Source organism: Camellia sinensis, chromosome 6, assembly GCF_055761805.1.
Source record: "Camellia sinensis isolate YWXY chromosome 6, ASM5576180v1, whole genome shotgun sequence".
Classification (NCBI taxonomy): Eukaryota; Viridiplantae; Streptophyta; class Magnoliopsida; order Ericales; family Theaceae; genus Camellia; species Camellia sinensis.
Window position 1 is genome coordinate 70,030,919 of NC_138966.1, and position 15,193 is coordinate 70,046,111.

Below are 15,193 nucleotides of genomic sequence, written 5' to 3' on the forward strand. Positions count from 1 at the left end.
AAGTCAAAAAATGCATGTTTTTCACTTAAAGCTTGAAAATAGGCCATCGGGGGCCAAATTTTTGTAACAGCCACGAGAAGGCCCGGGGAACACCTCAGACGCCTCGAGAGGGACTGATGTAAGTTTTGAAAACTTACAGAACAGGCGCAGGACTCCCGATTTGAAAACTGAGTCGAAAAAGACACTTTTTTTTCACACTTAACGTTGAAAATAGGTCATCGGGGAACGAAATCGATTAACAGTCAGGAGAAGTCCCGGGGAACACCTCAAACACCTCGGGAGGGACCAATGTAAGTTGTGGAAATTTATGAAACTGCCACGGGACTCCCCGATTTGAAAACTAAACCAAAACAAGCACTTTTTTTACACTTAAGGTTGAAAATAGGCCATCGATGGCCAAAATCGATTAACAGTCACGAGAAGGCTCGGGGAACACCTCAAACACCTCGGGAGGGACCAATATAAGTTTTGGAAACTTACGGAATTACCCCGGAACTTCCGATTTGAAAACTAAGTCCAAAAAGCCACTTTTCTCCACTTTTCTCGCATTTAAGCTTGAAAATTGGCCATCAGGGGCCAACATCATGTAACAGTCATGAGAAGGCACAGGAAACACATCAAACACCTCGGAAGAGACCAATGTAAGTTGTGGAAACTTACGAAACTAGCACGGGACTCCCGGTTTCAAAACTAAGTCAAAAGATGCATTTTTTTCACACTTAAGGTTGAAAATAGGCCATCGGGAGCCAAAATCGTGTAACAGTCTCGAGTAGGTGTGGGGAACACCTCAAATACCTCAAGAGGGACCAATGTAAGTTGTGGAAACTTACAGAAGTAGCACGGGACTCCCGGTTTGAAAACTAAGACAAAAAAGACACATTTTTCACACTTAAGCTTGAAAATAGTCCATTAGGGGCCACAATCGTGTAACAGTCACGAGAAGGCTCAGGGAATACCTCGAACACCTTGGGAAGGACCAATGTAAGTTGTGGAAACTTATAGAACTGGCACGAGATTCCGGTTTGAAAACTAAGTCAAAAAATGTAATTTTTTCACACTTAAGGTTGAAAATAGGCCATCGGAGGCTAAAATCGTGTAACAGTCATGAGAAGGCCCGGGGAACACCTCAAAGGAACTAGCACGGGACTCCCGATTTGAAAAATAAGTCCAAAAAGGCAATTTTCTCAAACTTAATTGTGAAAATAGGCCATCGCGGGCCAAAATCGTGTAACAATCACGACAAGGCCCAAGGAACACATCAAACAACTCGGGAGGCACCAATGTAAGTTGTGGAAACTTATGGAACTAGCACGAGACTTCCGGTTTGAAAACTAAGTCGAGGAAGACACTTTTTTCATACTTAAGCTTGAAAATAGGCCATCGGGTGCCAAAATCGTGTAACAGTCACGAGAAGGCCCAATGAACGCCTTGAACACCTTGGGAGGGACCAATGTAAGTTGTAAAAACTTACAGAACTAGCACGGGACTTCCGGTTTGAAAACAATGTATCAATCACGAGAATGTCCGAGGAATACCTCAAACACCTCAGGAGAGACCATTGTAAGTTGCGGAAACTTACGGAACTTCAACGGGACTCCCGACTTGAAAACGAAGCCAAAAAATGCACTTTTTTTCACACTTAATCCTGAAAATAGGCCATCGAGGGCCAAAATTGTGTAACAGTCACGAGAAGGCCCGGGGAACACCTCACACCTCGAGAGCAACCAATGTAAGTTGTGGGAACTCACCGAACTAGCATGGGGCTCCCGGTTTGAAAACTATGTCGGAAAAGTCACTTTTTTCACACTTAAGCTTAAAAATAGGACATCAGGAGCCAAAATCGTGTAACAGTCACGGGAAGGCCCAGGAAACGCATCAAACACCTCAGGAAGGACCAATAGAAGTTGTGGAAACTTACGGAACTAGCAAGGGACTTCCGGTTTGAAATCTAAGTCAAAAAAATGCACTTTTTTTCACACTTAGGCTTGAAAATAGACCATCAGTGGCCAAATTCGTGTAACAGTCACGAGAAGGCCCAAGCAACACCTCAAACACCTCGGGGGGGACCAATGCAGGTTGTGAAAATTTACGGAACTTGCACGGGACTCCTCGTTTCAAAACTAAGTCAAAAATTGCACTTTTTTCACACTTAATCTTGAAAATAGGCCATCAGGGGCCAAAATTGTGTAACAGTCACGAGAACCCTAGCGAAACCCCTCAAACACCTCAAGAGGGACAAATATAAGTGGTAGAAATTTACAGAACTAGCACGGGAGTCCCGGTTTGAAAACTAAGTGGAAAAAGACACTTTTTTCAAACTTAAGTTCGAAAATAGGCCATCAGGGGGCCAAAATCGCGTAACGGTCACGAGAAGGTGTGGGGAACACGTCAAACACCTCGGTAGGGACCAATGCAAGTTGTGCAAACTTACGGAACTGGCACAGGACTCCCGGTTTGAAAACTAAGTCAAAAATGCACTTTTTTCACACTTAAGGTTAAAAATAAGCCATCGGGGGCCAAAATCGTGTAGCATTCAGTAGAACACCCGGGGAACGCCTTGGGAGGGATCAATGTATGTTATTGAAACTTACAGAACTAGCACGTGACTGCCGGTTTGAAAACTAAGCCGAAAAAGGCACGTTTCTCACACTTAAGCTTGAAAATTGGCCATCAGGGGGCCAAAATCGTGTAATAGTCACGAGAAGGCCCATGGAACACATCAAACAACTCGGGAGGGACCAATGTAAGTTGTGGAAACTTACGGAACTAGCACGGGACTTCCGGTTTGAAAACTAATTTGAAAAAGACATTTTTCTCACACTTAAGCTACAAAATAGGCCATCGGGGACCAAAATCGTGTAACAGTCACGAGTAGGCCCGTGGAACACCTCAAACACCTCGGGAGGGACCGATGTAAGTTGAGAAAACTTACGGAACTAGTACGGGACTCCTGGTTTGAAAACTATATCAAAAAATGCATTTTTTTTCACATTTAAGCTTGTAAATAGGCCATCGAGGGCCAAAATCGGGTAACTATCACGAGAAGGCCCGGGGAACACCGCAAACACCTCCTGAGGAAGGATATTTTGGATCTTACCCAATTCATTAAGGAAGAGTTGCCTGTAAGGTATTTGGGAGTTCCTTTGATCACCACTAGATTGCGAGCTAGTGACTGTAGGAGTTTAGACACTAGAATTACTAAAATGTTGAAATCTTGGACCAACAAGGTCTTGTCTTATGCTGGGAGGGCCCAGCTTATCAAGACAATCTTATTCTCTATGCAAGTTTACTGGTCCTCTCTTTTTATCCTTCCAAAAAAAGTGATTAAAGAGATTGAATCATTATGTAGAGCTTTTCTTTGGATTGGTTTGGATCTTAAACAAACTGCGCCTAAAGTGGCTTGGGATAAAATTAGTGCTCCTGTTAATGAATGGGGCCTTGGTTTTAAAAATATGGAGGTGTGGAATAAGGCTGTTGTGTCTAAACATGTTTGGTTCTTAATCTCTAGTGGAGAGCAGTCTGCGTGGTGCCAATGGGTTAAATCCTACCTCTTAAAAGAAAACTGCTTTTGGGGTATCAAAACCCCAAGTAATCCTTCCTGGGTTTGGAGGAAGTTACTATCATTGAGAGAAAGGATCTATCCCCTTGTTAAATGGGTGGTTGGTCCTGGTAGTAAGGTTTTCCTTTGGCATGATAATTGGCATCCTTTTGGTTCCCTGTGAGAGAAATATGGTGCTAGATTTGTGTATGATACTGGTCTCCTGAGCCAATCCAAGGTTGACTTTGTGATTTCTGTTACTGGTTGGCATTGGCCTAATGCTTCCTCTTGGGAAGTGCAGGAAATTGTGGGGCACTCTCCTCCTATCATGGTGCCAACCATTGGTAGTAGGGATGAGGTAATTTGGCTGCCAAATAAGAGTGGGTTGTTTACTATTGGGTCTGTTTGGAATCTTTGGAGAAAGAAGTGGCCTAAGGTATCTTGGGCTGATCTTTTGTGGGGTCCTTACAACATCCCTAAAGCTAGCTTTGTTGTTTGGATGGCTATCTTAGGGAGACTGAATACTGGGGACAGACTTGCCACCTTTGGCATTAATGGGGTCTCCAATTGTCAATTTTGTACCCATAATGGGGAAGATCACCAACATCTATTCTTTCAATGTCCATTTGCCTTGCGAGTGTGGACTGCTATCTAAGACAAATGCCAAGTAAATTGGCAGAATATTCCATGGAGTGACCTACCTCAGGTAGTGGCTGCTGACTGTAAAGGAAAATCCTTAGCTACCATCATTAGACGATTGAGCTTTGTAGCTCAGTTTACCATATGTGGCTAGAAAGAAATAATAGAATATTTTCCCATGAAAAGAAACCTGAAGAAGTGGTGGTCAAAGGCATTGTGTCTCTTGTCAGATACAGACTTTTGGCTATCTCCAACATCAAGAACTCAAACTGAGGAATGGTTCCTCCAAGAGTGGAGGCTTCCTGCCTCTATCCTTAAATGAGTGTTGTGTTGTGGGTTGAGTTGTTGGTGAGCCAGTATAAGAGGGCCTAGTGATGTGAGCCATATAGTGAGGTTTTTAAATCTAATCATTATATTTGTTTGGTTCTAATGTGTGTTGTTGCAGATTTGCAGGCCATTCCAGTGGAGTAAAGAGTATAGCAATAGGAGGGTTGAGTGCAGTGAGTTTATAAATCCTGTGAGGAGTGTTGTAAGGTGTGGGTTGAGTGAAATAGCCCTATAATATTTTCTAATACTGCTGCAGGTACATATGCTGGTACAATTTTTAGGGATATCCATTGTTGAGGGTTGAGTGATTGAGTGTATAATTTGTTGGTTAATTAGGGTTTCTTCTCTAACTTGCTGTTAATTGTTGAGTGTCCTTTATTTGTGGGTTGAGTGACCAAGGAATTTACATAAGTGAGAATTGTTGCGGGTTTTCTTTATTTTCATATTCTTATTCGTGATTATATATAGCTTCATCGCTGTTTACTAATCTGAATTGGATCAGGGTAATCAAGGTTCTTACACTTGCTTTGGTTGTTAGGTTTTATTAATCGATGGAGGTAGTGTTTGCTGCGTTGTTTGCTGTGTAGTTTGCAGTATCCGGTTTGAAGACTCTCATGGTTGAGGCTGCATAGGTGCGCCAAACCTAGTGGAATCTAGTTGGAAATTCGTTGTTCTTATTATGATAGTTGGCTCTTTTGTTTATGTTTTGATTTACACAGTTTTGAATGGTATAGCTCTTTTATTATGGTAATTGTCCTATCCCTGCGGGCTATGTAGGGTAAAGCTCTTTTTTTTGTTCTCTTTTCTTTCTCTTTTGTTGGAACCGTTTGGCATTTTGGACATGTTGACTTTGCTAGGTTTCTTCTTGCCTTTGCTACAAAGTTGGTTCTCCCCTGTTCATCACCCCTTTATCTGTTGGGCCGATGCTTTTGTTAATAGTTTATAGTTCTTTGTTCTACTTCTTTTTTGTTTTGCTTGTCACTATTTGTTTGTATAGTTGGCTAGATCCTGGGGCATGCCCCTTGTATTCCTGTATTTTCTTCTGTTTTATTTTATGACTTATTCACCAAAAAAAAAAAAAAAAAAAAAATCTCTACAAAATATTTCTCTTTGTTCTTCCCTCCTATGTCACCATTGTAAAATCTAAGGATTTGGAGTGTGGATATAATATTAAGAAACTCTAATAACTTCTTAATGAAAAATGTTTCAGACCACTAATTCAATACCACTAATACACCACTAATGATATGACACCATGTGGACTCCATCACTGATATGATAATTTGGCCTTTGTTTTTTATTTTTACTTTTATTTTTTTCTTCTTGCACTGCTAGCTCATTAGAGCTGACATTAATACTACTATTTTAGAGCACTGAATCAATGTTGGGTCTTAATTGACAAAGGGTTTTCCAAATGAGGCTTGTAATTCAAGTGTCCGATCTAGATCGTTTTCACATCAAGTAATATGGTTACCCGTGTTATTTTTATTCAACTATATATAGTGGGTGTTTGGAATGTTGCTATTTTAGTAAGATATTTTAATTTTTAGCTATTTTAGTAAGATATTTTAATTTTTAGCTATTTTAGTAAGCTAAAAATCTGTGTTTAAGAAGATAGATTTTTTTTGTAGTTGAATGTGATGTTTGTAAGAGAAAAAGTGAAATGATTATAAATTTTAACATTTTATTTTATTAATTATTTTAGCATATTTTGTCCTATTGTAAATTTTAACCCAAAAAAAAAGCTAAAATTCAACTTGCCAAACACCCCCATAAAGTGAACAAATTACTTGATGTCCAAACCTTCTTTTTATGCCACGTGTCCCATATTTCTTAGAGAAATATAAAATTAAATATTAAGGTGATAAAAGGCACTTGAACCTAAAATCATTGGTTTAATAAACAATACTTCTACCACTAAAGCAATAGACACTATATTTTTAATTCAAAATCAAAATGTATATTTTATAGATTTAACATGACATTTATTGGGTGACACTCACCCACTAGTGTGTATATATATATATATATGAAGTGTTGTTCAGGACACCGAAACAAAAATAAAAAATAAAAGAAACCTTAATGTAGAGAGAGAGAGAACAAAGACGTTCAGTGAATAATTAATTGAACAAAAAGCGTACACAATCATGAGACAAACAGGGGGATGGTTATAAGTTATTTATGCCATCTATTTCTAACTGTCGTGTTGCTGCTACTCATCCTCCTATTGCAAATATTGAGTGGGTGAGTGAACGAGCGGATGTCATAATACTTTGGACTATACCCAATGGATGATTCCCGTTGAAATGCGAAACAACCTCAACCTCAACCTCATCCTCATCTTCATCTTCATCTTCATCTTCATCCTCATCAAGCAAGACTACCTCTCAACATATTCCATCGCCTTCCTCTTAACAAATTCAATCCTTTCTTCATCACCTACAGACTTTCATACTTTTTGAATAAGAACTGCATTTCCAACAAACCACACTTATTCACTCACTCATGTGACAAGGAAAGTCTCAAAAACTAAATCTTCAGCATGAGCACGAAAAAAAAAAAAAAAAAACAAAACAAAACAAAAACAAACACAACCAACCAGTTAGGTTGCACACACCTTCATCTTTTTAGGTGGAAGGCTCAAACTTGTTGCCCTCTCAAATAATGCACGAATCACATCCACATCACCAAGTCGAATTTCCTGTTTGTTAATTTTTTTTTTTAAGACAAATTTTAATGCATAAAGCAAACTATATTTTTTTATCATTCATTGTTAAAAATAAACAACAAAAATAGAAGAAAAGGATTTTTACTTGATCAAGATAAATGCTCCACAAATCTGTTCTCTTTGGGTACTCGCGAAGCATTCCCATCGCCCTCTATCAGGAACCCCACATTTGAACTCTAGAATAGCTGCTTGCGAGAGGAACTTAATGTGCTTATGCCGGGGAAGGCATACAACAGCTCATTTTACAATAGACTGAACTTCATCCTGATTTTGATTCAAAAGCCACTGAATCCGCCTTAACCAAACCTATAAAAAATAAAAATTAATAAAAAACGTATGGTGAAGTCTAGTAGATTAATTTGATAGCTCCGCCACTCGAGGAAAAAACAATAACAATACTCTAGTTTATTATATCATAAAAATACCTTGCATGAATGCTTTGAATTTCTTGCTCATTTTGCTGAGAAGCTCGTCAGCCAACTTGTGTTGCTCAGTCCTTTCATACATTCCCAACAGTGCCAGATGCACCTTTTTGGGATCACAATACTGCAATGCTCTTCCAAATATTTTTGAAACAGCGTCCTGTAAAGAAAAACTAAAGTAAGAAAACTCCTAGAAGCTATTGAAATGATACTGATGGTGAGAGAGTTTTTTTGGAAACAAGGCAAAAGGATATACATGTATAGTATATATATTTTACCTCTGGAGGATATCCATATTCATTCTCTAAATTAAAATAAGCCACCCATACATTCAACTTCTCAGATTCTTCTCGGATGTTTATTGTCTTCAAAGCCCTAAAGAACACAACAGAGACATAGAGTGAGAAGCAAACTAGCACACATTATGAACATAAAAGCCAATTTGTGGATGTGCATTTATTTTATTTTTTTGATGCAACTAGCTACTGCTGACACAAAAAATGGCTCGTTGTTTCAACCACAGCATATTTGATGAAGGGAATATAAGGTAAAACCAAAAAATTTGAATGTAGAGAAAAATGAAACCAAAGAAGAAAGAAACAAAGAAAAAAAAAAAGAACAAATCAATACAATAAGACATCACGTGACCAGAAAGCTGAAATGCAATTCAGGACCCACAATAATGTCGGCCTTGTTTGGTTTGTGTTTCTCAAAAAATTTTGGGAAAAATTCTCTACAAATAAGTTTTCAAAAGTAATCAAACCAAACAAATTTTCTCAAAATTTTTTTCCAAAACTTGTTTGGTTTACAAGTTTTCCAAACAAATCTCTCTCTCATACACATCAAATCAATCACTTTTTCCAAAACTCTCTCTCAAAATAATTTTTCAAAACATCTTTTGAAAAAAAACCAAACCAAACAAATTTTCGTACTTTTTATCTCAAAACATGTTTCTCAAATACAAACCAAACAAGCCCGTCAATTCTCTGCTTCAAGTCCAAGATCACTAATCCACTTTCACATCCTGTTCAGATATTCTCGCTTTTTCTTGACAAACAAAAGCTTACACACAAGACCATGCACTCATATGTTCCATGTGGCTATTCACTCAACAAATCAGTCTCATTATTTTGAAAATTTAAGGTTTAGCATTTACTTTTCAACTCAAATTAAACAAGCCTTTGTCTCAATTATCTCAGCTCAATTTGAATATTTTCTTTCTTCATACTACCAGAGAAATGCTTATTATAACATTGATTAAAGCAGGCAGTGGATTGGATCCCATTGTTAATAACTTTTAGTATTTCCTGTTAAAAAATAAATCATAACAAGGAGAATAATAACAATAAAAAGACACATTTAGGGACAAAATGTTTTGCTTGAAGCAAGAATTTCAAATAAGATTTAAAAAATAAAATAAAAATACAAATGCAGAAAAAAAAAAAAAAACACTCCATATGTTTTTGCCAGAGCAAACTAGAAACTAATAATACAGCTAAATGATTACCTCTCAGCAATTGAGCGGGCTTTCTCAACATCAGCCAAAGAAAGCATAAATGCCATGTACTTTATCCAGACAAAGCTGCTATTTGGGGAAATTCTAACCACTTTCTCAAATTCATCAGCACTTCTTGGAATATCTTTCTCTAATAGCCTTTCTTCAGCAGCCCTAATTTCTCGTTCCCTGAGCAGAACAATTTCCATTCTTAACAGGAAAACTGAGACAGACAGCCTTTAATAAGAAAATCATGAAAATATGTGAATAAAAAAATTACCTCTCTTCATTGGCTTTCTTCTTTGCCTGGCTTTTATTCTTTTGATCTACAGCATCAGCATCATCAACGTGCTCTATATTTTGACAAGCAGCATTAACCATGTCTGATTTCTCTATATCATCGAGAGGGACCTCAAGTGGAAGAATAGAAGCCCTCGCTTCCACTTCAGCAGGAAGAGGATGCTGCCCATTTTCACATTCAAAGTCCAAATTCTACATCCCGAATGAGCCTCTATCTGGCAACATTGTTAACCTAGTACCCACCATGTGATCTTTTTCCTCAATGGCATCATCATACTTCTGCTTTGAAGGAGCTTGAATGTCATAATTGCTCATAAAATAAGAATTCTTCATCCTAAGAGAAACTCGTTGTCTATCCTCATCCACCTGATAATAGTTTGAAAAACAGAAGAAAATAAAAAATACAGCTTCTGTAGCCACAGAGAATTACTCAAACTGGCAGAAGTTCCATAGCAGCTGTTCCTATTTTAGATAATATTTAGAGAAATTATTCATTTGAATCAATATACATGTTCTCCAGAGTGTAGAAAGAGGTTACAATAATCACCATTCAGCAATCATAACACAACAACCACACTGCTTGCAAAGCTTGACATGCAATTGTTTACCTTCAAAACCTTTGATGTAACTCTCTCCCCTGCTCTGTATTTAGTTTCAATATTGTCAACATGATCATCAGAAAGCTCGGAAATATGGCATAATCCAACCTAGGCAGAAGAAGAATGCAATTATAAACCCAAACTAATATGCAGTCCGCTGCCAGAGCAGGATACCATGTGTTACATAACCTAAAAAGAGTTGGGGCACACCTACCCATAAAACACATCCTATATTCAAAGTTTGGTAAAATCAAACAAATGTGATGATTGTACAAACTGGCTTATTATTATAGTGACAGAAGTTGATGGGCCAGATGTTACCGCCACCCGTTACGGCCGCTTTTGCAGTGTGATTGAGATTCACAGGTGTGTCGGCCGCAGCGGCTACCGTAGCGGTCTTAACGGTGCCGTAACAGCCGTAACGGCCTGTTACGCACTGTTACGTAACGGTTCCAAATTGTTTCTTTCCAAAAAACACACAAAAAAAAGCTGAAAATGGGGGAAGAGGGATAGAGAGAAGAGAGAAGATAAAGAGAGAAAATGGAGAAGCAAGAGATAGAAAGAGAGAAGAGGGAAGATGAAGAACATGTTATTGATTCGTTGAAGTTGTAAGACCTATGTTATTCTATTCAGCTGCTATCACTCAACCATTTTGTTTGTGTGTGTCTATCTATATATTGTTTGAAAATAATAATAATAATGAGTGTGGTCATTATCTATTTGGGTTGGTTAAAATATGTATATATATATTTAGGCTTTTATTTATTCTTTTACTTTTGTCATTGTTTATCTTATATATAATAGCTAGTGATTGATTTTTTGTATAATATAAAGTCATTAATTATTAAAATAAAATGAAAAAAACTCAGTTTATAGTAATTTAAAAATATGAAATATATTAGATCATACTTAAAAATTTATAAAAATTAATCAATATTTATTTTTAACCCAATAAATATGATCATGGAAAAAAAATATGCGTATCCGTAAGTTTGTTTCAAAGTGTGCGAAAAATAAAAAAATTCACGATTCCGGTTACCGCAACCGTTACACTACGGCCTTTACACCCCGCAACCGCAACCGCGCCACCGCCACCGTTACGGCGACCGCAACCGCTTTTTAAAACCTTGATTTCATATGATTTTCCAGCAAAGGGGGCAGTTTTTCGGAAATCTAAATTGCCAGCTTAAATAAGTCCTATTAACTATTTAAATAAGGCCTATTAACCATACATCTTAAATAACTACTTCATCGAAAAAAGACAAGTGATTCAATACTAGAGAGCTGACTATTATATATCATATGATTTTCCAGAAAAAGGGGCAGTTTTTCTGAAATCTAAATTGCCAGCTTTGTGTGGAGCAATTTTCAGTTCCATCGGATATTGAAGGTGCTGACTGGCCGATTGGGATCACCAGCCAGGTTTATTGGAGCGTAATGTTAAGCTCTGGGCCCCATTGGTATTCAGGTCCCTGGTGTGCTGTTTGACAGTTAATTTTTTTGGGTCAGTTCAACATTGTTTTGCAATTTTCTAATATGATTTGGTGATATTAGTTCCTATTTTTTGTTGGGTGTTTGCTGACTGCTTGCAGCACCCACTAAACAAGAAAAGAAGGAGGGGGGGGGGGGGGGTGTTTGGTGGTCAGTTGAAGGGTTACAATAATAATGCAAAATGATAAGTGCAAAAGAACGAAATAGAATTTTAATTATATACGGACTTGGTGATGCAAGAAAGCACCAGTAATTCTAAATACTTACAGTGTTGTTGAGTTCACTGTTGCTGACAGTAGTAGACTTCTGAGAATGAATGCCATCTGAAGTTGTGCGTAATGACAAATCAACCTGGAAAGTTCCCTTAACTGAATGGCTGATTTCTAGGACTTTGCATTTGACAAATTGTCCCTCATGATATCCAGACAATGGGTCAGAAACCCATAAGTCTGTCAATTCAATAAAATGGACCTTTCCATACCGGTGTGGATCTATTTTGATGAGCATTCCACCCACACCAGGAAGAATTTTGGAAATCCTGCCGCCCACAACATCACCTTCGTGAATATGGTATGCTACATTCCCATTCAAGTGATTGCTTGTGTCATCTATCTTAGTAGTTTCACAACCAAGTGTTCTATCAGGAGCAGAATAAATTAGACGCAGCACGAAACGTAACAGCTTTTTCTCCTTATTAGCACTTAAAATATAACCAGATATTGCTTTCCCCACAGTATAGCGCTTCTGGAATTCCTGAAGTTCAGTAGGTTCACATGAACTGTCAAGAACGTAGAGCTGAGCCTTCACATGTCGAGACATTGTTAACCAGATCCATTCACTATCCAATTTATAGACAAATCCAGTAACATGTTGCCCAATTGAATAACTGAAATCTTCATTGCCAAGCTTAACTCCCATTTCTGTAGAACCTGGATAAGCAATTGCATTTGGATCAACTTGAGTGATAAAACAGATACTAGAACAAAGTTTGGGTCATGTGCAACTTAGACCAACTAATGCACCAGCAAGGGCTGATTTGATACATGTTGCAGTCTCAAACAGAACACAGAGGAAAACAGAGGACATGGGTTAAGGGAGTGGCCTTGGATCTCACCGAGCATTGCTTTGAATAGACCCAACCAGAGAAAAAGGATAAAAACTGCACCCAGCAGATAAAAAAATATCTACTTTTTTAATATATTAGCCATATAGTTGAATTTATATGGATGAGGATGATCCCTAGAGCAATGCCCAACAACTATTAACAGACACATAAGGTGTAAGCTTTTCTGTTTCTGAGTTAAACATATTACAAGATGTAAGCATTTCAACGAATTTATCTTCAAGTGGGATAACTACAAAGACAATTAATAGCATAAGGTGAGTCATGCTACAATAAAGGATACCGTCTTTTTTTCCACCAGGGATGAGAGCCAGATAGTTGATCTTTTTTTGGTTTTGAGAATTTTTGGGGTGATCTCAGGGCTAATTTGGCAAAAAGTAGTGTGGTGGGCATCAATTTGCAACGTAATAAGCTTCAACGAATGGCTTCGCTTCTAGGATGTGGTATTGAGGTACTTCCGTTCAAGTACCTGGGACTTCCACTGAGGGATACTCCTAGGAGTGAATCTTTTTGGAATCCAGTTGTGGAAAAGATTGGCAAGAGGTTGAAAGGGTGAAGCAAGGCTTTCCTCTCACGTGGGGGTAGATATACTCTAGTAAGACAGTTTTAAGCGGTATTTCTATTTTTTTTTTTTATCTGTTTAGGATTCCAATTAAGGTTGCAAGATCATTAGAAAAGTTGATAAGATCCTCTGGGAAGGTAAGGATGAGGGTAAGAAGGATCATCTAGTGAACTAGGAAATAGTTTCCTTCCCAAAGGAGAAGGGGGATTTGGCCATTGGTAACATCGTGGCTAGAAACATGACTACTTGGCAAGTGGTTATAGAGATTTCCAAATGAATGTGACACACTATGGCATTCTGTTATTAGAAGCAAGTATGGGATTCAAGGTAATGGTAGGGATTCACAGGTGGTCTTTAGGGGTAGTTGTCGTGCTCCTTGGAAATCAATTTCTCATCTCTACACACTTTGGTCTCATTATCATTCTATGATGGTGGATAATGGGAACTTGTTAGATTCTGGGAGGATGTTTGGGTGGGCTCTTCTTCCTTTGTTTCAAATTTTCCACATTTATATAGAGTGGCCCGGTCTTATAATAGTTCTATAGCTTCCATGGCTTGTTTCTTTTTGGCTCCAATTTCTTAAAATTTCAATTTTTTTAGGAATCTCAATGATAGGGAAGCTGAAGAGTTGATGTCTTTGTTGTCAAAAGTTAATCATATTTCTTTGGCTTCTCTTTCGGAAGACAGAAGGTTTGGGCTCTTCATTCATCAGGTATTTTTTCTTGCAAGTCTTTTTTGGCAAAATCATTAATAATCCCCAAGTTCCTCAGTTTCCTTTTAATAAAATAATTTGAAAGACTTGTGCTCCTCTTAAGGTAAAGGTATTCATGTGGTCCTTGGTTCATGGATCATTTATTTTTGCACTGTCCAGTTGCTTTAAATTTATGGCATAGATTGTTTCTTTTGAAGAATGCTACGTGGGTGACCCCAAAAGGCAGTGTGCATATGCTACTAATTGACTTTCGAGCTTTGGGTGCATCGAAGAAGGCCAACGTGCATTGGTATTGTGCCATCTTCGCAACTTTTTGGGTCATTTGGTTGGAAAGGAATGCACGGGTTTTCAAATATAAATTTCGGGATGTGGATTTTTTGTGGGATAAAATTTGTCATGTGAATGCTCTTTTTAGAGGGGTTCCACTTTTTAGAGATTGGTTGTCGATGTGTGACATGTAGAAGGATTTTGATGTAGTCTTGTTTGGGTTGTGTACTTTCTTTCTTTTTTATCCTCTTTGTAGAGGATGCCTTATCCTCGTTTCTTTTTGTTCATTAATAAATCTCTTTGTTATTGATCAAAAAAATACTACAATAAAGGATACAAAGTAGTATTACTGGGATGAACTATTTTGAGATGGAAGAACACTATGATAAGTAGATATGATGGAACACAATTTGTGATGGAAAAAAAAGTTTAACGGCTCTAGTGCTGGGGTTATAGTCCAAGTTCAAGACACTGCTTGCACAAAGGGGAGGAGTAGAAGTGTAGAAAATGATTCAAGGTTACAAGAAAAGAATGGTGTACTTAGATAAGAAAGAATGAAAAAAACAAGTTGCGTTGCCAATTCAACTACTTGGAATAAATGTCAGCCAACTTTGGGTGATATGTTAACATATTGAAAGGACAAGTATGCTGTTGAGGGAACCCAGTGACTGAAAGCTTTGATATAGACTATAAATAAAGAAACTTTAGACATTACCTTACCTGAAACGAGAGAAGGTCTGATAGACAATTCCCACTGATAGTTTTTCCTATTATTTTCTGATTTATTGGTCTTTGAAACAATTACTGCGGTCAGTGTTTGTCCAATTCTGAAGTCTTTAAAGGGATTTTCGACAGCATTATCATCATTTGCCTGCCACAACACAAGTTTAACTAGTATATACAGCCAAGTAATTCGAAACCCATATAAATCTAGAAACAATGATCATAGATGACTGTACTGTGCCATTGTGTCAAAAAAATAAAAAATAA

General features: G+C 37.7%; 1 protein-coding gene and 1 pseudogene across 2 annotated transcripts in view; one reads left to right on the forward strand and one right to left on the reverse strand.

Moving 5' to 3' along the window:
- Window positions 1-5,407, forward strand: part of LOC145792687 (uncharacterized) — a 36,336-nt gene extending 30,929 nt beyond the window's left edge. The window contains exon 5 of the mRNA XM_082873929.1: window positions 5,043-5,407. The gene's annotated coding sequence lies outside the window, so the exon portion shown is untranslated. The remainder of the gene's footprint in view (window positions 1-5,042) is intronic.
- A 1,034-nt stretch (window positions 5,408-6,441) lies between these two features.
- LOC145792686 (rRNA biogenesis protein RRP5-like) overlaps window positions 6,442-15,193 on the reverse strand; it is an 82,123-nt pseudogene continuing 73,371 nt past the window's right edge. The window contains exons 27-36 of the transcript XR_014332431.1: window positions 14,924-15,074; window positions 11,807-12,468; window positions 10,058-10,156; window positions 9,430-9,815; window positions 9,162-9,338; window positions 7,933-8,029; window positions 7,658-7,814; window positions 7,318-7,538; window positions 7,122-7,205; window positions 6,442-6,973 (exon numbers count right to left, since the gene is read on the reverse strand). The product of XR_014332431.1 is annotated as an rRNA biogenesis protein RRP5-like (transcript). The remainder of the gene's footprint in view (window positions 6,974-7,121; window positions 7,206-7,317; window positions 7,539-7,657; window positions 7,815-7,932; window positions 8,030-9,161; window positions 9,339-9,429; window positions 9,816-10,057; window positions 10,157-11,806; window positions 12,469-14,923; window positions 15,075-15,193) is intronic.